The sequence below is a fragment of the Neolamprologus brichardi genome, chromosome 1 (assembly GCF_056152115.1).
Source record: "Neolamprologus brichardi isolate AB-2024 chromosome 1, ASM5615211v1, whole genome shotgun sequence".
In the NCBI taxonomy this organism is placed as follows: Eukaryota; Metazoa; Chordata; class Actinopteri; order Cichliformes; family Cichlidae; genus Neolamprologus; species Neolamprologus brichardi.
This window is the reverse complement of record NC_142104.1, coordinates 13268640-13281932: the sequence shown is the minus strand read 5'-3', so window position 1 is coordinate 13281932 and position 13293 is coordinate 13268640. Positions and strand designations below refer to the sequence as shown.

The 13293-nt window shown below is 37.5% G+C and overlaps 1 protein-coding gene across 3 annotated transcripts in view; it reads left to right on the top strand.

Moving 5' to 3' along the window:
* Positions 1-13293, top strand: part of mdga1 (MAM domain containing glycosylphosphatidylinositol anchor 1) — a 194215-nt gene that overhangs the window by 163335 nt on the left and 17587 nt on the right. The gene's annotated exons all lie outside the window — the stretch shown is intronic.

Below are 13293 nucleotides of genomic sequence, written 5' to 3'. Positions count from 1 at the left end.
CAGACAAATGATGGCCTCTCTCACTTGCACAGACATCTCTCATACTTAAAATTCTGTCAAAAAGCTCCGACGTAGAAATTCAACTCTTTGAATCCAGTTCAGATATTATGTTTGCTTCATTTGCCATGAAATAACACAAAAACAGGTCTCACCTAGTGCACAAAACTGTGTGTCAGTCAATTTTCCAATTAATTCTAACCCTTTGAACACGGGCTACTGTGTATAAAGATGGCTGCTAAACAGTTAATGCGAAATCTTTTGTAAAACCCAAAGTCTGCACTTCAATCACATATTGATTGCCTGGTTTAAAATCCACTGTGGTGGCGTACTAAGGCAAAACTACAAAAGATGTGTCTTTGTCCAACAAATCATAGACCTAACTGTATTTTTACAAAACACACAAAAAATTCTATTTTTTGTCATCTCTTTCATCTGTGAGATGTCCCTCTGCCTCAGCCATTTTCTCTCTACTGTGTCTTTCCCAAGAGGAAAGTTCTCCACTGTGCAAAGCCAGCACTGGGATTTTATACCATGAATTAATGGAAATGAGGAAATTCCCAAAAAGGGTTGGTCTTGAAACACTGCTTGAATTTTTCACACCATATTTTAAAGACTGACATTTAAACCGCCCAGAGATCTACTTCCCAAAATCACTATCGCTTTATATTTATTGATGTTTGAGTTAATTAATATCCAATAATCTCATTTCTCTTCTGTGTTGGAAGAAAACTTTCAACTAGCATAAAAACAAATACAGTTTTTAAGCTTTTAGGAGTGGGTTGGTGCAGTGTGTTGGGAAAGAATTCATACCTCTTTTAGCAGTCATATATCCAGTCAGTCCTCCCCTCAGTGGCTTCGACACTGCAGGTGGACATACTCTGCAATGTGAGAGTACACCCAATGGAATCAATATAATGTGACATTATTATTTATCAAGTTATACAAATTTGTGCCAAAAGTAGTACTAATGAAGGCAATGAAAAATATGATACATATAAATTAACCCCAAGCTTTTTGTATGACTTGTGTGCATTTTTCATTCTTAAATAAATGTGGATACAGGATTTTGACATTTTAGCACTGAGGGCATTATTGATAAATGGGGACCTTTGAGTACACATTGGGCTCATTTTCTGCTGAATGTCAGCAGCAAGCCTATTCACGTAGTAACCAGAAAATCATTCACTTCATCAAGATTGTGCTAATCTCACGGCTGGCAACAAGATTTCATACATATTTGAAAGGTCCAAATGATATAAATGTGCAGCTATGCATACAGCTTTGACCTCTAAATGAAAGTAAACAGACATAAACATCTGTAGCTAGTGGTGATCAAATACAATAAATTTCTATAAATACTGACGCTTAATTTATTTGTTTCCAGAAACAAAACAAAAGAAAAACATCCTGGCATTTCAAACAGTTCTTTAGTATAGACTGGACTGGCTCTGTTTTGGTGCCAGCAAATGTGTTGGTCCCAAATATACAAGCCAGTAAATGAACCAGAACCAAAAATGGGATCGTTTCTTTTGTAGTTAACTCTGTTGTGCTTGTTATACAATGAGCATTCAATCTGCATGGATGGCATATTTATGTTAAGGACTGCTTGCAAGCGCATCTCTTTAGCCTCTGGGTTGGTCCTATATTGCTTCCTTAGTTTTAGAGGTACGCAAATGGACAGAAATACAACACCAAATCTGTTGGGTTTTTTTTTTCTTTTTTAAGGATAACAGCTTCAGTATAACTTGGAATTAATCCAACAATGAGGTCCACATGAGGAATAAAATGTCATTTTTCAAAAATATCTTCATTACTTTATTTTCGTTTGTACAAAACCTCCCATACTGTAGTTCAGATCTGACTGCGAAGGCCCCGGCATGTGATTCACACAATTTTTGCACTATGAATAGGACATTTGTCTGCCTGGAAGAGACCAGTCTGATCACATGATAAAAGTGATGACTCGAAATAACTTTTGATTGATTAACAGTGGCTTCTACCTCTAAAGGTACGAGTGAATCCAAAAGGCATAACTAAGACACCAGATTTCGTACCTGTCGGGGTCAAGGGCACTTTTTATTCCTTTTCATTAGTCACACATCTGGACTTGCACTTGCACTTGATTAAAGTTGCAAGATCCTCCTGTTAAAAGCCTGGTGGACTGTGAATTGTGTGTCACAGACAAAACAGTGCTTCTTAGTTACAGTGTAGGTAGTTTATTTTCAACTTCTCCCATGAAGAGAAAGTAATGCAGCTGATACAAAGAGAGAGCACCAACTCACTGTTCTTGCATTTGCAAAAAACTCTTCGTGAAAACACTAGTTTGACAAGAAATGGCATACTAACTTGTGATTGTACAGTAGGAAACCTAGTACTTCAGTAAAGGAACACGCACTTGATCGGACGGTGACAATTCAATTTATTGTACAAAGACAATTGCAAGAGAACTACCTCAAGCCTTCTACACCAGCTGGTGATTTCCAATCTCTGATTGTTGCTTATACAAGAACTGTTACCCTCAAATGAAACTCCATTTAAAAGTCTGTTCGACTGGATTAGAAAGTTATCCGAACTATTTCTCAGTTCAGTTCAAGGGGTGCAATTTTTCATGCTTTCAGCTGTACAGTCATCTTTCCTTGTTTAAGTTCACCGGAAGTTTAAAGTTTGGGTTACAGTAACTGTGCACATTCAGTCAATAGTGGAAGAAAATAGCCTGGAAGACATAACAGAAGAAGCGCCCGTGTTTGAGCACTGTCTGTTGACACATCCTTGAAGTCCCTTCGGCTCTTTGGCAGCTGCGCTTGCAGTTAGTTCTTCCCTGTTGGCATGTGGCAGAACAAACTAGATGACTCAGTCATTCTTTCTAACTGGACATGATGTTTCCTTTCTCACTCATTTTTCCAGTTTTTCTTACTCCATGGGTTTGTTTGTGAGTTTGTGTATATGTGTCTATTTTAGAATGTTTAAAATCCAGCGGAGGGTGAGAAAAAGGGAGGGGAAAAATGATGACAATTTAGTTTTGCTATGTGTGTTTTGCTGTCTCGGTCTGTTTAGTCCCCATTCTCTCCACTTGTCTTTCTCTCTCGTGGAGTGTTGGGGCAAGTGGAGTAACTGGCTTGATTCTTGTCCTGGTCTGCTTTCAAGATATCTTCTCTCAGGGCTGATGACTAATGGCTTTAAATTTAAAAAGGACAGTCTTCAGCTATCAGGCTGCCAATACCCCATCACACATTCTTTTTCCATATATCTGTCTACATTCTATCTATGCGCAAATAAAATCACAAGCATACAGTGTAGATTCAGGCATCTGTACTATGCAAAAGTCTTGAGCCAACCCTCCTTTCTTTATATTTTGTTTTTAAGGAACTAGACTAGACTAGACTAGACTAGTCTTTAATTTCTTAAAGTGGTCTTGAGCAGTTCCTCTTTCCACTTAACAATGACCTATGAATTATTTAAACATAAAAAGGCACCTATAGCTTGAGGGATCCCCCAGTGTTGTGTCTACATATGACAGAGAATTTAGCAAATAATTAATCTTAGATTGTAATCTTTAGACACTTTGTTACCAGTAGTCTGTTAAGGAAAAAAAAAGGAAACCGAATAAACCGAGGATGAAAGAAAACGTTCCAAGTCTAAAATACTATCTATAGCAGACAACCAGTATCTGGAAGTTATGTCTTTAAGAAATAGGAAAACCCATGAAACAACTAACACAGAACCTGAGAGTGCATCTTGCCTTTCAACTGAGACATCTACTGTTCACTGAAACCTCATCAGAAATGGTCTCAGTGGATGGCCTACTGTCAAGAAGCCATTGATAAGAAAGAGAAACATAGAAGAAAAGTTGAGGTATGCCATATTACTCAAGAACTGGACAGAAGATCAGTGGCAGCAGGTCTTGTGGAATCATGAATTCAAATTTGAAATTGTTGTTTCAAATCATCACTAAATATATGTGAAGAGGTCAAGAGGGGTACAATTGTATTTATATAGCATATTTCCTTACACATAAACTCAATGTGCTTGACACAGAAGATAAAACCTTTAAAAAGCTTTGTAAAGAAATAAAATATAAGTTAAAACACACACACATAATCACATACACGCAGTTAAATGTAAGTCTGTGAGAATAAAACTGTTTTGAGTCTGTTTTTTAAAGTGATAGTTGACCTCAGGCCAGCAGATAACCTTTTCCAAAGAACAGGATCACATGATCACGTAAAGTAAAAGTATTCTCAGCCCGTTACAGTAGATCTAATTATGGGAACAGTTAAAAGATCTGCACTCGATTACCTGACAGGTATCACTTGATTATATACACAAAACAAGTCAGTGAGTGTCTGCAGCCAATGTAAAACATGGTGGAGGTTCAGTCATGGTTTGGGCTGTGTTTAAGCCAGTGGTTTTGAGAATCTTGTTAAAATGATTTAATTATGAACACAGAAAAATTACCATTAGATTTTGATTCAGTGTAGAAAGCACCTGACTTGAAAAGGCTTTGCTTCTCTGTATAGCAATGGTCCCAAATACAGTAAAAGCAAAGCTGGATTAAAAGAAAAGCACAACACGAATGAACAATATGGATTTGCCTCCTCCATCTCACCATTAAAGAAACAAGGTGGTCATACTAAATACTGACTTTCAGCCTCATTAGGATTGTTTTTGCCTTGCATACAGCATCTACATGTATGTTTTTACATGTCAATAAATCACCTTATCGAGTTCCCCTTTCCTAGGAAAATACAAAGGGTGGTTGTTGCACAGTACAGTATGCAGACGTACAGATAAACTCTTTTTCTTAAACACACACTCACCAGTCTCATATCCCCTGCAGCAATTAGCTATGACAGGTCAATTAACAGGCTTATTTATGAGCAGGGGATGCCTGCTAGTTGTGTTGTAATGATTCCAGATACTCTTTGTACGTGCATCGGGGAAATTGAATTCATGATGAATGTGGGCTGAAGGCCTTAGCTAGGGGCTGCATTTGCTCTTCATTAACCATGCCTTTGCTACCCAATGTTTCTTTAACTATTAAAGGGGAAGCGAACACTAAACCCATGGGCAAAGTGTATGTTTTAAGGTTCTTCTGTGATACTGTACTGACATGGTAGTTGACGTCAATGTTTTGAAGTGCAACACAGTTGTTAAATTGCAGTAAGGTAATCTCTTTACCCATGAAAACAAGCATCCACTCTTAGCACATAATGCACATGCAACAGAACAAATCATACTTTTTTCAGAAGTAATATAAACGGTCACGTATTAAAACAATATGAAAGCTCTACCATTGAAACTGTGCAGCTCACTGAGGTTCATTTAAGTTGAGATCTCACTCTGAAGGCAATAGTATATGTTTCACACCATGGATGGGACATTTTGCAAACACTTGCAACTAGTCAGGGAATACACCTTTTTCCTTGCGACCAGTGGTTCCCAGGGGATCACTGACAGGTCCTTGGGTCTGTGTGACTTAGGCATAAGGTACTAACATCTGCTGGTTATCAACAGCAATTATACAGCCAAGAAAAAGACAAAAAGGAAACTATGTGTAAGTGTTTGCGAACCAAGTAAAAGGTACTTTACAAAAAGGGTATGACAAGATGGAGTGAGTCAGGTGGGCATGTCTTTATTTCATCAATAAAGCTCCTAATGCAGCTTAATTATTCATCCACCCCATTTATACGTGACTTTTCAAAGGTAGATGAGGCAGGATGGATGAATAAGGAAGGATGCATGAACGATAGGGGTCGTCTCCTTGGCAACTGAGGGTTGCCTTGTACATGGCTGGTGTCTCTCTCTTTAAGGTGTACACTTTTTTTTTCATATGCATGTACTGCTTGTCTGGTTCAGCACATGTCTTAGAGATTCTGTGCATTATGCCATTACTGTCTTTCATATTTGTTGTTGCATATATATTTTTTCATATTATATATATATTTGTGTCCTTTTTCATGTATGACCCTAAAATATTTCAACTTTATTAAGAAATGCAAGGGTTCCCAATTACTCCTCACTGAGCTGTATTTTAGGATGATTGCACTAATTCAAATTTTTAATTCTTAACACTCAGCAAGAATATTTAAGAGTGCTCGGCAGCACAATCCTGACAAAAAATACAAAGTACACGTCATCAGTCAGTCTGTAATTCTGTAATTTTTCTTTTTTCTAACGTATACATTTGAATGCCTTTACTGCCACAGTCTAATATCAGAAAACTCACTTGTACAAAACTTTTCGGGTATGATAGATATTGAGTAAATCCTATGGGCTATTTTAGCTTCGCTCCTTTAGCTAAAAACATATTTTTCTTTACCTTCACAACAACAGATATTTCAGTATTTCGGTGTGATCTATCTGTTCAACTCATACATGCACACATACACACAAACCACTGCTGTGTAACAAATGGAGTTGTTTAATAATGTACAAAGCAAGCAGCCTTGATCCTACGAGCCAGCCAGAGGAGGTGAGCTGATAAACATACTCTTTCTCTCCGTCTCTCACTTTGCCTCATTTCTTACGACATTCTGTTATGTTCCAAGCTCCCCAAGGGCCTGATGAAATGAAATAAGAAGGGTGAACCCCATTTTTCCCTCTGCTCTATACCTGTCTGTCTTCCTTGAGTTACTCTTTTGAGCAGCCCATCCTCCTCCTCCTCCATTCAACTCCTATTACTGCTCTATCATTAACTGAGAACTACCAGCGGGCCAGTGTAAGGCCACAGGATCACTCTGAATTATTTGTTTCCTACATGGTTTAATTAATACATTATTTAATTAATATGTTTGGAGCATCTAAGAAGGACAACTTTTTAGATAATTTTGATAGATTAAAGTTGTTTGATCAAACTTTATTTCTTTCCCTGTCTTTCTTTCTTTCTTTTTTTGTATATAAGTAATTAACACACAAGAAGTGTCATCATTCAATTGGAAAATAATTGTAAATCTACAAACAATGGTAATCATCAAATGAAAATCCCCATTATTAGCTAGTTATCACAATAAACTTGGTATTTCCCCCCAATCTGGCATTAAAACCCCTCAAAATGTTGAGATTACTAACGAAAGTTAAGATCAATAACTTTCGCTTTTGTCTATGAAAACTCTTTTATACATATCATAAAGGTTTTAAATGCATGGCCCGTCTCAGTGGTTAGTCCTGCCTGTCACTACTCTCTGTAGCTGTGGGTTTTCAAGCTATCCTGTTTTCCACCCATCCTCTGTCTGTGTCTTCTTCTTCCTCTTTGTATGTCTTTGGGGAGTGCTGGTATCCTCATAATCAATAGTAATGACTTGAGCTGTCTGCTCATGACAGTGGGAATTATGACACAATTGGTGTTGTTGTGTTGTACTGCATAGCTTCTTTTTTATACACTCAGTGGGTCTATTAAGCCCATTTCGCCTTCTGCTTTCAGTTCACCGCTTCAAAAACTCTTGATAGGAGGAGATGAGTGTTAAAGGGGGATTGTGTTTTCGCTACAAGGATGTAGTTAGATATTGCTGTGTCTTCACAAGGATATGATGCAAGGACCAGCAGCCTTTAGCAACTAAATAATATCTAGAAAGGATGGATTTTTAATGCTTATTTGCAGTTCAAAACAAATATGCTTTCTGGTACTGTCTAGGTGCGTTATAAGCTCCACACCTAAATGACTTAAGGCTAAGCAAATGTAGAAAAGATGATTTCTGTGTGATATTCAATACATTTTTATTTATTTATTTATTAATAAAACCTTCCCACAGTTTTTAGTGGGTATAAGACTGTCTGCAGTGCAAATGTTGGGGATTTAAAGATTAAAAATTACAGTTGCTGCACAGATTTTAGTGGTGCATGATAAAATGAATCCCCATTGTATGGGCCATTTTGTTAAAATGAAAAGAAAAACTTTATCTATTTATTTATTTAAAAATTTTGGACTCCTCCACCCCAAAAAAGGAAGAGAGAAAAAACAAGTATATAAATCATAGAAACGTTATGTAATTAGGGATTCATTGCACAAAGCTCAGAGAGAACTATAAGACTGTAAAATGTAAAGATGCATACCACTGTGGTCATAAAGGTATATAGGTTATCTGTGGTATTTAAATTATGCTTAATTATTGGTAAGAGTATCAAAATGTGCCAAGAAGATATCGAAACACCATGACACCACTACCACTATCCTGAACCATTGATACGAGGCATGATAGAGCCATGCCCATTGTTTATGCTAAATTCTGATCCCAACCAAATGTTGCAGCAGAAGTCGAAACTCATCATACCAGACAGATTTTTTCCAAATTTCTGTTGTCCAATTTTAGTGAGTCTATGCAAATTGTAGTCTCAGTTTCCTATTCTTAGATGACAGGAGTGTGGTCTCCTGGACTGCTGCTCTAAACCCATCTGTTTAAAGGTTTGATATGTTGTGTGCTCAGAGATGTACTTCTCCATGGTGGCAACAAGTAGTTATTTGAGTTACTGTTGCCTTCTTATCAGTTTGAAACAGTCTGGCCATTCTCCTCTGCTATCCACCTCTATCCAAGACAGTATTTTCACTCAGAACATTGCTGTTGACTGGATATTTTCTCTTTTTCGGATGATTGTCTATAAACCATAGAGATATCTGTGCTGAAAATCCCAGCAGATCAGCACTTTCTAAAATACTCAGACCAGCCTGTCAGGCACCAGCAATCATGCCACTTTTAAAGTCACTTAAGTCACCTTTCTTCCCTATTGTGGTGCTTGGCTTAAACTTAAACATGCTGTGACCATACTTGCACACCTAAATACATTGCCCCATGTGATTGGCTGTTTATATATTTGCATTAATTAAGTCATATTAAGTCTAACATGCAAGAATCTCAAGAATTTCGCTTTCAGCTTATATCAACATGAATGAAATGAAATATGGCCTCTATGTACTGTATAAGATGTAATCAACTAATTCTTAAAACTATCTCTTAAAAATCTAAACCCATGTTCTGATTTTCAAAACAGGAAACCACGCTTCGTGTTTCTAAATCCTTTTGACTTTGGATGTATGCAGAGACAAAATTTGTGTTTCAAAGTGACCTAGGTTTCAAATTCAAGTAGCTTTGTTGGTGACAAAGGCTAATGCTCCATCTAAAGCTGAGCAGCCTAGACTTTGAATTCTTTCCCCATGGTTAAAATACATGGGAGTTATATGTTTTGTTGTTTTGTTGTTTTTTGACTACTGTGGCGGAGGTGTGGTCTCTGGCTCACTGCACCACCCCTCCACTGCAGCTGAGCCAGGGGCTAAAATGTAATTAGCCACCATCCGTGCTTTTTAGACTCGCAACACACTAGAGTTCATATGGACCCTGAATATATCTCTAATAAAATTACTTGTGTCCGGTAATATAATAGAATAGTCTAAGATGATAAATTCTTATTAATATCCATGCAAGTTTAAATTACTTACTTTCATTGTCAACGTGGGTTTCTACAAAGCAATCTGATGATATGGTTTGACTTTCCCTTCTTCTAGCATGTCTAAACAGTAGCTTGCTCTTTTAGCCACTATTTAGCCACTATTAAATAGCCCATCGCTGAGTTGTTGAGTGCAGCAGTGGCTCTGTCTGTGACTACTGCTTTGAATGTAAATGTTAATTCTTTTTTCACCAAAGAAACCATTTATCCAAATTCAATAGAAAAACAAACAGTGGTAGCCTTTTTTGTCCATTATCTGTTATCTCAAATGTACCCTTTGAACAATATGATTTTCTAATTCGCTTGAATTCCCAGAGGTGGTTTTTGATGTGGATGTTATTGAGTTCCATGGAGTGCAGAAGTGACTGCGTATTGACGCATGTTTCATTTCTGCTTAGTGTTGAGAGCTGTCCATGGAGAACACAAACTCTCTAGTCGTGTGCACACCTCACTGACTGCATACCCAGGAAGTCTTTGAGGTGCTGCCACTCGGCTCTGCATTTCCTCTCTCTTTGTGCTCCATCCAACAAAAGTAATGATGTATTGAAAAACAGCTTTCCTTCCTGCCTCTCTACAACAGCCCAGGCTTGAGCCCAGCCTCTGGCTAGCATTAATACAAGATTCTCATTGTAAACAGTGGCAAGCTAACTGATAAGGAAGTGTAAGATGTTACATTGTGTATGGTCTACTGGCTATGATTACTACTTTCCATGTATATTAAAGTTGTAAAGTCACAAACTTTGAAGCGGTACTTTAGGACCTTTAATGCTCTTTATCAGGGATCATAATATCCTTAGGAATAAATGTGTGTTGTTGTTTACTGTGGAACCTATGGCTTCTTACAACAGCTCAAAGATAAGCACAGTTAAGTGGCAATTGTAAATTGGCCACATGTGGGAATTTTAGCTTTCAAAGTGTTGTGTCTTCAACTTATCCCTGTAATGGACTGCTGACCTATCTACCCGGCCTCCTGCCCAGTAATAGCAGCGATAGGCTTCAAACCTCCATGAACCGGCATACAGCAGGTGTACCTAATTGAGGGGTGTATGTTTTGTTATGATATCAGTATAACTGTGACCATCTCTCTTGTACTAAATCTGCAACTCTTTTACTTTCCCAAGCTTCCACTCTTGAGGTTACTTGTACATAAATTCATCTTAATGAGGTTGTTTATTGAGACCAACTTGTATAGCAGAAATTACATGAACACATAAAATCAATGGAGTCGCAAAGAAGGCGGTAACGTGTTGTAGTAGTATTTGTGTCCCTACTTGCTCCTCTGTGGATTACCCAGAGGCCATCTGTGTTCCTAGCAGTGTTTGGTACCTGGGGGGCTTGTTGGAAACCAGGCCAACCCACATTTGTGTGCCTCACATTGCACTGGTATTTTAAAGCTCTCTCTCTCTTTTTCTCTCTCTCTCTCACACACACACACACAGACACACATGTGCATGCAGTCTCTCTCTTTTTTACTCGCTCGCTCTCACAGCTGTGTCCCCTCTGGTATGTGGATAGCACATCAATGGGAACATTAAAGGTTACAAGGCGTGACAAAACGACACACTCACAACTTCAACCTGACACTTTACTGCACACCCTTTGATCCTGCATTCACACACTCATGCACGCACACACATGCGCAAGTTTTCTATCTCACTCAAGATCCTTCACACCCACACGTTATGCAGTATAATAACACGAACTGGAATACAGAAAATTTTACACAGTTTTTCAAAAAGAAAATGATGTCATGTTTTTTTCATGAAGGGTGCAGATTTTTATTTATTTAAATATTCAGAAAATGTAAGACAGAAATATCAGCTTTATTATATATAACATGTATCTTTTATGATCACATTTTTTTTGTCCCAGAATTTGATAACTGCATAATTTACAACAGCTCTCCAACTTGTCATTTCTGTATATCTAGTGTGATGCAAAAATGCAGCACACCAAACACAACTACCAAAGTTTAGAAACTGAGAAGCACATTACTGTTGAGGACCCCAGCAAAGTGCCCAGCAGTAATATTTAAATGTGAAACAATGTCGGTTCTCACATTTAAGCTTGCTGGTCAGTTATGTCCCTGAGCCATATCCAAAAACTAAACATATAAAGTCATTATTTTGCAGTGACAGGATATTGTATTGTATTGTTTTATTCATGCTATTATGTTTGATATCTTAGAGAAAAAAAAGCTTTGCTGGTCAGATTGTAATATGTAAATGAGACAGTTAATCAATTATCATACTCTAGTCTATAGTCTGGACTATATTTAAACAACAGGCTTGTTTATAAAGACACACTTGTTAGTTAAGTGTTTGTAAAGGTACAGTACATGTGTGCATATGTTAAAGAAATCACACTATAGCTGGCAAATATACAAAGAAAACTGGAATTAAAGGAAGAAAAACCATTAATAAAGCAAATTGTTTACGACAGTCAAGATGCAAGGAAATTTCATTGTAGCATTTAAAAATTAAAGGATCGTGGCCTTGTGGCGAATAAGCCTCTTCACTTGAGGACCACAGAATTTTCTTTACAGCCTATACGGAAGAAAATAGCCTTTTTGTATATGTGAGCAGACCTGTTAAAGCCATACAGCTTGTGCCGCTGGACTTGCTCCCTCGCCACCACGCAATCAGCGTCAAGGTTCTCCTAATTATTTTATTTGTTAATTCAAAGAGGATCTCTCATTCGGGGAATAAATTAGAAAGCAAATGGGGAATAAATGATAATGCTCTTGTACTTTCCTCCCCTTTGTGAATGAAATTAAATTGGCTCTGTGTGGAGAGAAGTAGAGAGAAAATATAAGAAAATGATTAGGGTACCTATGTACTCATGGTATACAATGAGAGTATGTGCAGTTTTTCTATCAAAATTACATTTGTATGCATAGAGACACCTGCTCCTCGCTCTGTTGTTTTGAAATAACTGGTGGATTATGTGGTGTACTCAAGGGTTAGTTAGCAGCTGGAGTAGAATATATTGGAATATATAAGAAATATATAGGCATATATGAGGCCAAATTGTGCAAGAGCGGATCTAACTTATGCTAAGTAAAGAAGAAAACTACTCTAAAGTTAGATTAAGTTGTTATTACGAGGTTACAAGTGTTATTATCTGCCCACTAAAGTTAAGTTGCTGTTAGATACTAACAGGACCTTTAGGTTAAAACACAATAGCTGAATGCCTCAAAAGTAAGATCATGTTAACAGTGTGTTTGCACTGCCATTATATATGTTTTGTTTTGAGTTGGGTTAGGTCACTCTTTTCTTCTTGCTGGGTCAGAATCGGGTTAATTGGACCCACCCTTGCTCTGGCTCGATATATTTACACACAAATTGATAGCAAGCCTGCTCAGTTGATACTTTAACCACAGCATGTTGCTGTTAACAGATGGAGTTTTTAAAGTGAACCCAGTCATGCACGGTCTGCCTCCCCTCCATGCTTGCACCTGCTCGCTTGTTAACCTGTAGGTATACAGACATACTATGCAAGTAGAGTGCATGCAGTTTTTTTTTCATTAGTATTGCATTCTTTTCTATAGTAACACCTGCTCCGTTCTCACTTTTTTTTTTTTGAATAAATTGAGGGTTAAATACCTTGCTAAAGGGCTGCTAGATGCTGGTATACTGTATGCTGTATACTTCAGCCCATGTAGGAATTTTCACATGGAGCTGTTTTTTGTTGAAAAAAAAAATTAAAACAGAATGAGGCATTGGAATTGCAGAAACGCTGAAATATTATTACAAAGCCACAACTCTGACTATTGTTTTCAGAATTAAACTTATCAAGCACTGGGATTTGCAGTAAAAGTCAATAGCAACTGCAGTCATGAGAGTTACTTTTGTTGTT